Source organism: Eurosta solidaginis, chromosome 3, assembly GCF_040869045.1.
Source record: "Eurosta solidaginis isolate ZX-2024a chromosome 3, ASM4086904v1, whole genome shotgun sequence".
Classification (NCBI taxonomy): domain Eukaryota; kingdom Metazoa; phylum Arthropoda; class Insecta; order Diptera; family Tephritidae; genus Eurosta; species Eurosta solidaginis.
Window position 1 is genome coordinate 214383617 of NC_090321.1, and position 13946 is coordinate 214397562.

Below are 13946 nucleotides of genomic sequence, written 5' to 3' on the forward strand. Positions count from 1 at the left end.
CCACAATTCATCGCAACCGATTCAGCTATATGTTATATCCTATGGCCATCAGAGGGTTGTGTCTCCGCTTTTCGGTACACCCTGTGCTGTAGCTAGTTATTTAACCACTGCCGCTAGATGGGTCTCCTAAGAATTATCTAAGCGAGGATAAGCGTTTTTTTACGCGCAAAACGTAAACGTATATATGTGAAAAAAACACGGCTATTATGATATTAAGCCACCTTCAACAAAAGAAAGTTGTTTTGATTTAGCTATGGTTAAAGTGGATATACCCTTTGACCTGAATAATGTAACAGTAAAAATAATAGAACTTGGCTATGAGCGACTAGGAAGGCGCTCAACGATGCAAATTAATGGATGGGATGGACACAGGAGAACTGATTCTCCTTTACAAACTAAGTCCCTGCTAATAGAACGTTGTAATGATGATTTTACCAAACTAATAATTTATACTGAACCTAATGAGTGGTTTGGAGATTCCGGAACAGCAGGCGTTAAAAATGGACGACTCTGTGCGGTGGCACAAGAAAGGTGTAAAAACGCCGTTGTATATATATACATAGATGTAACAAATCCCAGAGTTCGAAACTTTATAGCAAGCACGATCAATCAACATGGCGACGACGATTGGGTGTTATTATAAATTGACTGTTGATTGGAGTATCAACCTGACACGGCTGAGCGCCTGACTTCGAAACATTTTGAGATAGGGCGTTTTCGAAACAGCAGTTGAGATATGGTGATATTCCGCTCAGCAGTCGAAGTGATGATATTTTTTTCTTATATCATGTAAAAATAAATTGTAATAATGTTTAATAAATAAATATTTTTTATTGTATTAAATGAAAGTGTGACGCATGTAAATGAATTGAGCTGTGAGGCCAAACTTTGATTACAACTTTAAAGTTCCCTCGTGTATGAATAGATCATGAGATGAAAACAAAATTGCGGAATGACTACTTTAAGGTCCTGGCAAACTCCGTGTAGAACAGCTGATCCGACGAATTCAATGGAAGTCAATCTAATCGGTTATTGAAGCCATTGAATAATGTATTAGTCATAACGATAGCATTGCCAATCAATTAGATTTTGGTTTTACGCCATATCCATAATCTATAAATGTTTGCGTTGGTGAATTTAGTCACATTTTGGGGATTTTATTTTACGTTTTGAAATTTTTCCTATTTCCTATTTTATGAAGTTATGACATTTTTTAAATTAAGGCATTAATAACCGATGCCAATATACATACATACATTTATCTATAATTAAATGAAAATATGATTACGAATTGGGCGTTATGAATATGGAAAATTTTCCAGGGCCTTTAAAGAGTCGATATTTTACCAAAATAGGATTTTACTTTGGCAATGGGTGTCGCTGGACGTCGCACTAGGGTGGCCACAAGAAATCATTTTTAGATTTTCCGCTATCAATTCAATGTAGATTCAAGGGGCTGTGTAGCGCAACCTTTCAGGTTGCCAGCGCAAAATATAGCTTCTCCAAACCCAATTGTCAACCTCACCTATCCGCGGCGAATCCTGTTTCACTAACAGACGAGGCTCTGGCAACGCCAAGCTCCTCATGGAACTTGGAGGTAGGGAGGGAGGGAATGGCCTGAAGGTTTAATGTGGCCACATAAATCGTTCCCGAGATGGTCGGGCTAGCACCTTAATGGTGCTATGGCACCGGAGCGTACCGGATTTGTATCCGGCAAAGGACCATCACATCGATAACACTCCCCAAAGCCTTCGGGGAGCAACCTTATCGCTACAACAACAACAACAACAACAACAGATTTTCCGCTGGGGCACCCCTATAAAATATGCCAATAGATTAGAAAATGATACACACAAAGTTTCAGGCCAATCCGATAATGTTAGCCTCATAGAGGTCAAAGTTAGGAAAAACAGCGATTTTTCAGAAAAAATTGTTTGTGTTTCGTCAGTAAAAGTGAAACCATTTATGCCAGGGACTTGACTCGCACACCATTCGATAGGTAATTTTATTTGAATTGATTTTGGTCTTAATATTTTTATAAAACGGTTATTTTTAGCAGTATTTAGCATTTATCAGATCAGGTCATAGTGGATATCCCTAATTTTTAATTTCCTGGGGGATTCAAGGGGTTGTGTAGCGCAATATATAGCTTCTCCAACCCAATTGTCAACCTCACCTTCGAGCGGCGAATCCCGTTTCACTAACAGACGAGGCTCTGGCGACCCCAAGCTCCTCAGGGAACTTGGGGGTGGGGAGGGAGGGATGGCCTGAAGGTTTAATGTGGCCATATAAATCGTCCCCGAGATGGTCGGGCCAGCACCTTAATGGTGCTGTTACCGGAGCGTATCGGACCATCACATCGATAACACTCCCCAAAGCCTTCGGGGAGTAACCTAATCGCTACAACAACAACAACAGTCAAGTTCCTGGCATAAATGGTTTCACTTTTACTGACGGAACACCAAAATTTTTTCTAAAAAATCGCTGTTTTTCCTAACTTTAACCTGAATGAGGCACCTTTTAATATTATCGCTTTGGCCTGAAACTTTGCAATAATCATTTTCTAATCTATTATGCCCCGAAAGATAGAACAAAAATTAAAATTCACCATATACCTTGTAACCACCCTAATGTCGCACTGAACGACCTTCTTGGAAAAACCTCGGAAAGCGTTGCCAGTATTTAGAAAAAATACTTGCAGCGGGGCTGCGCCTATTCTCCTGAAATGAGAAATGGTTTTGATGATTTAACTTTGTTGTGTATTAATTAAAATTGTGTTTTTTATACGTAAAGAGTGAGTAAAGTTGCTTGTATTATTGTGAAATGTGCCTTTTTTGATGAAATAATTGTGAATGTACGAGTAGTAAGTTTTCTTAGAAATAGTCATAATTGAAAATTGCTATATATCACTGATGACATGATATGAAACTTCTCGCTCTCTAAGAGCGCGTGAAAATGTGCATTTTTTATAATATTGGCCATAGATACCATCATGCTCAAAATCAAATTTGGGCATTTCAGAATAACTTTGGGGTATTTTAGATGGTAAAGGTTTAATTTATGATTTTCACCGAAAATTTACTCAAGATTGTCAAATGGAATATCAAAAAACTCGAATTTTTGTCAGGATTACAAATCCGAAGAAAAAATAACTCTTTTTCACCAGTGGAAAATTTATCAGTGACAACACCTTTCATCGAAGGGCTGCACACGAAACGGGTTTTGGTAGCAACTTTCGATTGGTGAAAAAGTCAGCTTCTTAGTCTTCGCATTGACGTAAATGGATTCATAAAGGCCATGTTTTTGTGGAGCGTTGCGACATTGCATTTTTGACAGATGAGATAAATTTAGGTATACGTATAGGTTAACGCAACATGTTTAACAGCCTTTTGCGGACGACAACGCAGATACTTCACCAAGTGATCTAATTTCGTAATTTCTTATAAATTTTTTGCGTTTTTTATTGTATGTGGATATACATATGTATGTACATAACCATGTTGGTCGCATCAAAGTGAAAAAGGGGCTAGCCGTTCATTGTTATCTTATGGCGGTGCCAGCGCAACAAAGCAAAGCAACGCAATCGAAATATATTATTTCATATTTTTTCACTTATCTACCACAAAATATTTCTACAAAACTTTGCCTTTTTTATAAATTTTAATAAGTTTTTATCACCTTACTTGCTGATTTTTTTGAAAATAATGAAACAGAACGGATTTCTTGGAGTTTTTTTTTTGGGTAGTTTAGGCAACTCTATAGCCATCTGATGTTCTTGGAAACGAATGAACTTTTGTTTACAATCGAATGAACTTCAAGACCCATTCTTGGAAACGAATTGAGATAGAATAAAAGTTTCGTATCAGGTCATCAGTGCTATATATTTTTTCCGTAAACAAATAATTACAACAAAATTTCGTCAATTCATTTTATAATGAAGGTATCCTTCTTTGTAAAACTGGATTTCAGTATAACATTACAGACGTTTTCACACAAACCATTTTTCATCTCTCCTGAACATTTACATTTTTTTAAGTTGTGGCTCTTTTGTAGTTAGTGTGGGATATTTTTGCGATATCTGCCCAATGCGATACCTGCCTTGGACGGTGGCACTTTCCTAGATGTTCTGGTCTCAGCGACGGCAACCCTCCGACGGGGTCCATCGCGCCATGCTGCCAGGCCGCAAACCCATCTACACCGGGTACTCCAATGCTTACCCAGGGACGTCCAGGCCCAGGGCCATAAAAGCACTTGCGTCCTGGCCTCCCTCGACTCAGGCGTAGTCACTCGTCACTTACCCCCAGAGTGACGACGTCTTGCCCGTTGCACTTCTGAATACTGCAGTTAAACTGTAATGGATTAACTGGGTAGGTCACGGAGATAGTTGATTTCATGAAGCGGCATAAGATCTGCATTGCTGTGATCCAAGAGACTAAACTCACGTGCAGACCTGCTCTGGGTATAACTCCCACAGAAAAAATCGCGAGAGCGGAAATGGAGGTGGTCTCTCGTTTATCACCCACGACTCAGTGCAATATAATCTATCTGATCCAGACATCGGCCGCAGGAACATTGTACTGGAACGTCAAGGCATATCTGTCCGGTCAGGCGATGTAAACTTAGAAATCATCAACATCTACATCTCTCCTGTCACCTGTTGCCCCTGTGGATTCGGCCCTGATATCAGCGCACTACTCACTGGCGATAATCGCGTTATCTTAGGCGATTTCAAAGCCCACCACGATCTAACATACAGGCGGACAGCAGGAGCGAGATGTTGGCGGACCAAATAGAAAAAACGACGTTCTGCGCGATAAACGCACTCGTATGGTAGGAAGGTTTCACAGTTCATTAGATATATCAATCGTGAGCGCAGAACTAGTAAACTGCGCCAACTGGCAGCCTATAGTAACATTGGCATCCGACCACCTACCCATACTCCTTTCGCACGAGCGATCTGCCGAGTTCATCACCATTGAGAAACGCACTTTCATCAACTATATGAAAAGAAAGTGGGAAGATTACATAACTTATACTGACAATATTTTTGCTGCCCTCCCTATGCCGACTGATGCCCGTCAAGGGGAGTGTGCTTTCCACAAGGTCATTGATTCAGCTTCGGCTCGTGCTATTTCCGCCGGAAGAATCCCGGAAATCGGGCCACATTTTCCAGCGGAGGCCGCAACTCTAGCGAGAGAACGTGACCTTACAAGACAGCACGACTTCAACGACACCCAAACAAGGGATATAAACCAACGCATCAGATTGCTAGTTGATGAACACAAGCGGGAGAAATGCCAGGAGCACTTAAAGAGTTGTAACCTCTCTGCTGGTGTAGGTAAGCTTTCGTCCACAGTGAGGTCCCTATCGAACCAGACTAAGCACAATGACAAAATCTCCATCGCCTTTGGCGATAAAGTGCTGTCGCATACGAAAAAATGCGCGAACGCTTTTTGCCGACAATATGTAATGCATTCTATGGTTGACAAAGTCAGACGGCGAGCCAACAGACGCGCACACAAGCATAAATACATCATGCCAATCCATCTAAAGCAGTAGGCCCAGGCGGCATAGCTATGCCGATGCTTAAAAAACTAGGCAAATAGGGATTTAATTATGTAGCGCATGTCTTTAACCTGTCCCTGTCCACCTTCGTCATCTCCGAAAAATGGAAAATTACCATGGTGGTTCCGCTATTAAAACCTGAGAAACCAGCTAACATAGGAGATTCTTATTGTTCGATATCTCTCCTAACTATGGCCAGTAGCCGAAACACTTGAAGCCATTCTGTTTCCCTAATTCACTGCAAATTTGCGTCTTGCCAATCTTCAGCATGGCTTTCGAAAACTACATAGCACTACCACCGCGCTAAACGCCATTAACACGCAAATAAATTGCGGATTAAATGCAAAACCCCACCATAGGCAAGTACTCGTTGCGTTAGACCTGTCAAAAGCTTTTGATGCGGTCAACCACGTCACGTTACTGCAAGACCAGGAAGGGTCCTCCCTTCCTCCAAGTTTCAAAACGTGGACTGCAAATTATCTGTCTGGTTGGCAAGCATCGGTGCAATTCAGGAACATAACATTTAAGCCCAGAAGAATCAAACCGCAGAAGGGTACCACAGGGTGTCCTATCACCACTTCTGTTTAACTCCTACAATCGAAGCTACCTTCACCACCAGAAGGAGTCACTTTCTTTTCCTACGCCGACGACTACACAATAATGACCAAAGACCCAGGCCCATATATCGATGAGCTTTCTAATAAAATAAACAGCTATCTCCCTGGTCTCTCCAGTTTTTTCGCCACCGACCAAATCATCGGCGACCTTATTTACAACAGAAACCATTTAATATGACCATATTAAACATTCTAGGCCATTCCGCCCTAGTTTTACGAGGAAGTTAGGGTCACCAGAACCTCGGCTGCTAAAGAAACAGGTTTCTGACTTCTGCGGGGGAAGGACTACACTCGTGGGCAAAAGACATTTGCGTTCAAATTAAGGGTATGAAGCTTGGTCGGGAATACCCAACATTGTTGTCTGCGTAGCTCGACAGTTATCCATCTCAGCTCCTCTCTCACTCAAGCTACTTCTTTGTCTTCATCTCCCTCCTCTTTCTGCCACTCACTTCTTCCTATATTTCTCTCTCAACTTCTCTTTAGTTTATCCTCCTTTACCTTTTCTTTTTAACTTTCATCTTCGTCTGCCGTTTCTTCGTCCTCCTACTCTCCTTATTTTGGTTACTATTATTAATTCCTTCCTCTGTTTATTCGATCACCTTTTCCCTTTCCCTCTCATATTCATGTTTATATGGTTATTATTTTTATTTTCATATTCCTTCCTATTTCCCCTTCTTCCCTTGCCCCAATTAGTCTCTGTCGACGTCGATGCCTATAGTAAACAAGTACAGAGAAGCCTCGCCTAACACACAGCTCTATTAGGCGGACGCCTTTTTTGGACGGGCAGTTTTTCATGCGACAAGTTTTCGGTACAATTTTAAGAACAAATTGCCCTTCGTTAGGCGGTCATCTTCTAGGCCGGACGCGCACCGTTATTTGCTATAAAATTCCACTGAGCGGAGGCGAACCTATTATTGGCGGACATTGAGAACTCTTTTCATAACAAATCAATCGAAAACCTCCCTTGGATGGACGCAAACTCCTCGTAAGCGGACAAAGTGTGATCATATATGAGGTCGCATACATATGTACATATTTTCCAAATGAAAAAGGGGGGTCTTCGAATAAAATCGATTTTGTGTTCGAAAAATATGTAGTTTAAGTAGTGTTATAGTGTAATGCGCATAAAATGAAATTTGCATTAGTAAAATGTCCAAGTTTAAAAAGCGCACCACTAAGTATCACTATCATGTAAATGAAAACTAAGGATTGCCTGATTGCAGGATTGCCTGAAGTTAAGTTGAACTGGCCGGTCCGTAAGGACCTCATACAAACAGAATGTGTCCACAGTGTTACCAGAAGTTTATTCGACGACCAAATTAAAACCCCCTCAAGAACCATAACATATGAAATAACTATGTACGTCATTTTGGAATATACTAGACATTTTCTAGGGCCTATGCTACTAGATTTTTTTTTTAAATCCCAAAACTTGATTTGAAATTATTTTTAACACCTTGCAAACCCACGCTTGGTTTCACACCTTTCCTTTTTGGTTGATAATATGCAATTCATCCACTTTTTTGTTACCATCTTTTCTTACATGACGGCGGCTCTATAACGTTTGTAAACTTCCCCTTGTCCCAAATTCTTCCAGTTATCGTGTTAACGGACAGACGGACGGACATGGCTAAATTAATTTCTTTTTTCGCCCAGATCATTTTGGTATATAGAAGTCTTATATATCTCAATTAGTTTATGCCGTTACGAGTTACCGTTATGCGAACAAAATAAATATACTCTGTGAGCTCTGCTCAGCTGAGTATAAAAATCGTGTGTGAAGTTGGCACCTCCATTTGCGAGTAATATTGTAACGAATTTACTTGCAAATACTCTTATTTACCCTTCTGCTAAGTTCGTATCACTAAACTGTTGAATAAATAACTCCAATATTGAATAATGAAAAAATGGCCTTTATTAAAGTACTTCACAATAACACTTATACTTTGCAACTAGCTGGCTTAATAACCAAACTGATAGCTTAAATGAAACTGACTTTCAAAATAATACTGCTTGGCTCGCTAGATAGCGTCTTAATGGAAACTGCTTGATAGCTCAAATCAAACTGAATTCGAGCGCCTCTACATCTGTCGCCTTTTATACTCTTTGATTTCAACGTTCGCTTCTTCTAGGCGCTTCCAGAATCTACTAGTCCATCAGCTCTCAAACTTCTCAGCTGTAACTACAATTGCACGATTTTATAGCTTTTCTCATTGCATACTTTCAGGAGTATCTCAGATATATGCATGTGTTTGCGCATTGATTCTCCGCTGCTCGTATACGTACATGGTACATATGTGTAGACGCAATTATTGTTTCGTTTATGCAGATACATAATGATTGAATTATTGATGTGAATTCACGTCACTGCTTAGCATCGGCTTAGAGATAGCATCACCCCTTAGTTTTGCTAATATTCGTAACAATATACTAGCTCAGCTGAGTATAAACATATAATGAAAATAGAAATTTCGCAAGCTTTTACTTGAACAAAATTATGGAAATTCGTTGTAAACACTTTTATATCATATTTATGTATCTATATATGTAAGTGTTAGTGTATGTACATATGTATGTATGTATGATAAAAGATTATAAAAAGCCAGCAACAATGGAAGTACAAGAAAAACAGTTACACAAAGAAGGGGGCCGGAAAAAGCGGAAGACTGTTCAAATAAACAAAAAAAATGCTGGCTGCGCTGGTTTAGTCGGCTGGCTTAGTTGATGCCTTCTATTGAGTTGGCCGCTTGTGGTTCCAATATACATTTTGACTGTTGAGCATTTCTATACGATTTGTCGTCATTTTATGTATTTAATTTTTTTTTATTTTGGTAATTGTTTTCTTTTTCTATTACTTATTGCTTATTATTGAGGCTTTTTCTTTCATCATTCATAATAAACTTATTTTTGGTTGTTTTGTTGGTGTGCTTTGTTTAGTAGCCAGGAACTCGAGTGGCTCATTGATACAATAGCGAGCGGAGATGATGATGGCGACAAGACAGGCTGCATGGTGTGCAGTGCACGTTGCAGGAAGGGAGGTAATGTGTGTGGTACAATAATGACAATGGTGTGTTTTAGTTGACAGCACAAACCTCAATGTAATACTGTTGCTGACGCCTTTGCCCCTCTTCTCTTTGGTAAGCTTTTTTGTCCGTTTACAAATATTTAACACAATAAAAAATAGTTTGTTGCGGATTACAATGCCAATATCATGGAAAACAACAATAATAATAATGACAACAAAACGTCATAATATTATCTAGACATAGCACGAGAGGAGGCCAAAGCAATGATATTTGAACGCGTTGAGGGATCCACAGCTGTGTGCGCCTCAATAAGAACACTATTGTCCTTACATACTACACACCAGGCACACCGTTTATTAACGTTGATTATCGTAACGAAATGATATCGTTTCGTTGGTTAAGCATGCCTGCTACACACAAACCGAAGTTACATCTTAAACGTTTTGCTAAAAAATCGTTACTAGGAGGATACAGTAAAAGGGTCGTTTCGGATGTTCTTAAATTTGATTGTAATTATTATTTTTTTTAATTTAAATTATTTAAAAAAAAAATGCTGACCAAATATTTCAAGCTAATAAAAAACTGTTCAAAAATTAGAATCTTAAAAACCAAAAACTTCTATAAGAGTGGAAGTTCTAACATATTGCTAATTTTTAACATTTAAGCAACTTGTTTTTTAATTTAAAAATTTTAAATTTTGTCCAACTTTTTTTGATACATAAATATAAAAAATATATATATTCATTTAAATTTTGTTGCTATTCATGTTATTTTTGTTGACTTTTTTTGTTAAAATTTTGAAATTTTGTTCGAACTTCTTTTATAGATAATAAAAAAATATTTTTAATACTCGAAGTTTTCTTACTGTCGTTTCCACAAGAGCAGCTTAATCAAGAAATATCTTTTTTGTCAGACTTAAAAAAGGTTAAGCTAAGTCATGAAACTCATTAAACTTCTATTCAAACGTCGAAATATTTTTGAAGAATTTGAAACTTTATTTTTGTTTTTTTATAAACCATGCAACACTCCGATAAAAAATCGATAAATTGATAACACACCAAAAAAAATCATTAACTTTTCGATAACAAATCGGTAACTTTTTAATAGCATATCCATCTTTTTTTGATAACAAACCCAATTTCTGATAACGAATCGATAACTTTTCGATAATTAATCGATACATTAAAAAAAATTGCTAAGACTTAAATCATAAAAATAAGAACTTCTTTTTATATAATAAAAATAAGACAAATATTTTTGCAGGAAACATCTCATTATTTAATAACACAAAAAAAATGTCCAAGTACTATTGTTGCTACTTTGGTGTAGCTTGAAAATGAAAGCGAAATTCCTAGAAGTTTCTTTTCACGTACCTGTTGTTGTTGTTGCTGTAACGATAGGGATACTCCCCGAAGGCCTTGGAGAGTGTTATCGATGATGATGGTCCTTTGCCGGATGCAGATCCGGTACGTTCCGGTAACAAGCACCATTAAGGTAATAGCCCGACCATCTCGGGAACTATTTGGTATGACCAAATGAAACCTTCTAGGACATCCCGCCGTACCACCCCCTAGATCAATAGGGAACTTGGGGTCCCCAGAGCTTCGTTTGTTAAAGAAACAGGATTCGCCACGGGAGGTGAGCCTGCAACTGTGTTGGAGAAGCTATATATTGCGCTGGCAACCAGTTTGGTATTTTAGTCGCCTCTAACGACAGGCCGCGGGTATATTCTAAGGCCCCTACCCCGCTCTTACTGCCTTCTTTCTTTATCGCCTTATTGGTTTTCTCTATCGATCTCTTTGTCCATCACCTCATTCCATTTTACCCTTCCCTATCAGTTTTCTACTTCTATTTTCTCTGTTTTCTTGACCCAAGCGACATACATACATAGGTATTTTCAGTTTCAAATATGGCTCAACTCATCTCATCAGCTGATTTTATATTTAAACGGTTTTATTTAGCTTGACTTGACAGGCCGGCCGTTGTGAACGAATTTTGAAATTAAAATTTAAGTAAGTTCCCGATAAGCTACAAGCCTGAAACTTGGAATATAGCTCAGAACCCGATGACAATGCAATAATAAAATAAAAAACTCCGCTAGGTGGCTCATGGAACGAAATATTTAAAAAAAATCGTATTTGTGGTCCGATTTTGGTCCATATTTGGAACACATAATACATACATGAATAGAAAGCGACCTATGATGTCCGATTTGGCTCATATTTGGAACAAATATTACATACATTCCGGTAGAAGTGACATCAAAATACTTTGGAGTTCGAGGACAAGCATACATGGCGCCGAGTCGAGTAAAGTCTTTGGAAGGATTATGTATTGAGGACTTAAATTGTAACAAATTGTTACGAAAGAGTCCTTGTAATAATGAGTCACTAAATTAACTACATAGAATGAGAAATAATAGGTAATTAAATAGACACTAAAAATTTGGAAATAAAATAATAAAAAAAAATTATTTTAAGCTAAATGGTTTTATTGAAATCAATACTTACATTAAGTAATAATAATGATAAAAGCTAGAAAATAATTAGGACCTAGTTACCAGTGCGCGATGGGGGGGAGGGGGAGATCAAGGGGATCGATCCCCTCATGGGAAGTGTACTTATACATATTCATGTATGAATTAATTTTCGAAATGCCATTAACCATCTTGCAGTATTAAATCATTTATATCACTCTAAAATTAGAAAGAAAAAAATCTTTTCCTGATAGTTATGAATTTGTGTCACGACGCCACCCGACTACACTAATACACACAAAGTTCAATCAACCAGAGAACAGCGATGAATGTTTCACATGTGAATCAGATTCCAGTATTCGCTGCCAATGCTACACTCCCAATCGACATGTATTGCATAATTTTTTCACCATACTAACATCGAGATGCACCTCGAAGGCAGCCTGCAATTTCTTGCCTACACCTGAAAGAAAAACCATTTTGGAAAACACGATTGAAGAATCTGGCGAAGCTCCACGAACGAAATCTTGAAAAAGATTGAATCTGGCTCGATGGACTTCGAAATATGAGGCGGTCAACGATTTTTATAAGTTATTTCCGTTCATTTACGAAACTCTAAATGAAATGAGAACATCGGAAAAAGACGTCAAAAATTTGAAAAATGCTATGAATTTTGAATTTTTTATATGTTTGCATATTATTGCAAAAAGTTAATTTAGATTTGGTTTAAGCCATAGATCTCGCCAAATTTGCGCGAGGAAGTAAAAAAGATTCGTGCAAAGGAAAACGCTTTTTCTGAAATTTACGAAGCTTCTAAAAAAAATTGCTGAAACTCTTGACATTGAGATCAAACACAAAAGAATAGCGCGTAGACAAAAAAAGTACATGTGGAACTCGGGGACTGCCGCGGTAAAACTATTGCATATTATCAACTTGTGCAATTATAATATTTATGCAACATTTTGTTTTCTTTGATATTAATTGAAGTTTTGTCTTTGATATTAATTCAAGTTACACTTTTTAAGCGTGGTGACCGATAAGAAAACAAATTTTTTACTTTTATTGAATAAATGAGAAGTTAATATTGGTTAAAAAATTGTATTATTATCTTACAAGATATGTACATACATAAGTTATTCAGGAATATTTATAATTGTAATTATAGGTTTATGGTAAATGAAATAGGAAACATACATACGTTTGAGACTTGATATCCTCTAAATATCTTGAAAATACCGCGTCAATGGTGGTCCCATATTTTGTTGTGGATTCTTTTGGATCATTATTTATTTTTAAATAAAATTTTTCAAAAAGGAAACTTGTCAACCGCTCTGATTTTTTCTCAGCGAAATTGATGTTGAAATCGCCGGCCAAGATAACTAATGAAACTTTAAGTTTCGCTTTAACTTTAACTTTAACTTTATTTTTAACTTTAACTCTAACTTTCACTTTCACTTTAACTTTAACCTTAACTTTAACTTTATTTTTAACTTTCACTTTAACTTTAACTTTAACTTTATGATAGAGATCCAATTTTATGTATTTGGCCTGATGCTAACACCGAACCTTTTCGAACCTTTTTTGACAAATATCCGTTACGGCTTTTTTTGATTTAGTCGCCAAGCCCGCGATAAAATCTATGCAATAGCTTAAAAATCGGGCAAATCCTGAAGTTAAAAGTACAAAATATTATTTTCGTGTAACAGTGTTCAATCCTTTCCTAGATTCTTAAATCATGGATCTTAGAGAAAGATTGACTAAACATGAAAATATACTAGAAGGATTTTCGGCTCTTTTCAAGCATAATTTGAATGAAATTGAAAAAGTAACTGATAAATTCATCAAGCCATAGATCTCGCCGAGTTTTACAGAAATTTCTCACTGCGGGCCACCTGCTGTTTTTGCCGAATTAGAAGTTTGGAGAAGATGTTTGATTCGTAGAGACGATATCAAACCTGGGAATTCTTTGAATGCGCTTCATCACTGTCCAGAAGAAAATTATCCGAATACCAACATATTGCTGAGGATATTAGCTACTTTACCGGTATCGACATCAACCGCGGAACGCACTTTCTCAAGTTTGAAACGGATTAAGACCATTCTGAGAAACACGACAAAAGAAGTAAGTAATTAAATTTCGGTTGAGATCTATGAATTTTATTCTAAAATTAAAAATTAATTTTTGCCTCATTTTTATATTGTAGAACCGCTTGAATGGACTGGCTGCTCTGGCTATTCATCATGACGTTGCAATCACAGCTG

General features: G+C 37.6%; 1 protein-coding gene across 3 annotated transcripts in view; it reads right to left on the bottom strand.

Annotated features, from left to right (window-relative positions):
- Nucleotides 1–13946, bottom strand: part of Khc-73 (Kinesin heavy chain 73) — a 166058-nt gene that overhangs the window by 112126 nt on the left and 39986 nt on the right. The window contains exon 1 of one of the 3 annotated variants that reach the window (XM_067775026.1): nucleotides 12883–12940. The exons of the other annotated variants lie outside the window; for them this stretch is intronic. The gene's annotated coding sequence lies outside the window, so the exon portion shown is untranslated. Of the gene's footprint in view, nucleotides 1–12882; nucleotides 12941–13946 lie in introns of those variants that run through there. 3 annotated transcript variants of the gene reach the window in all.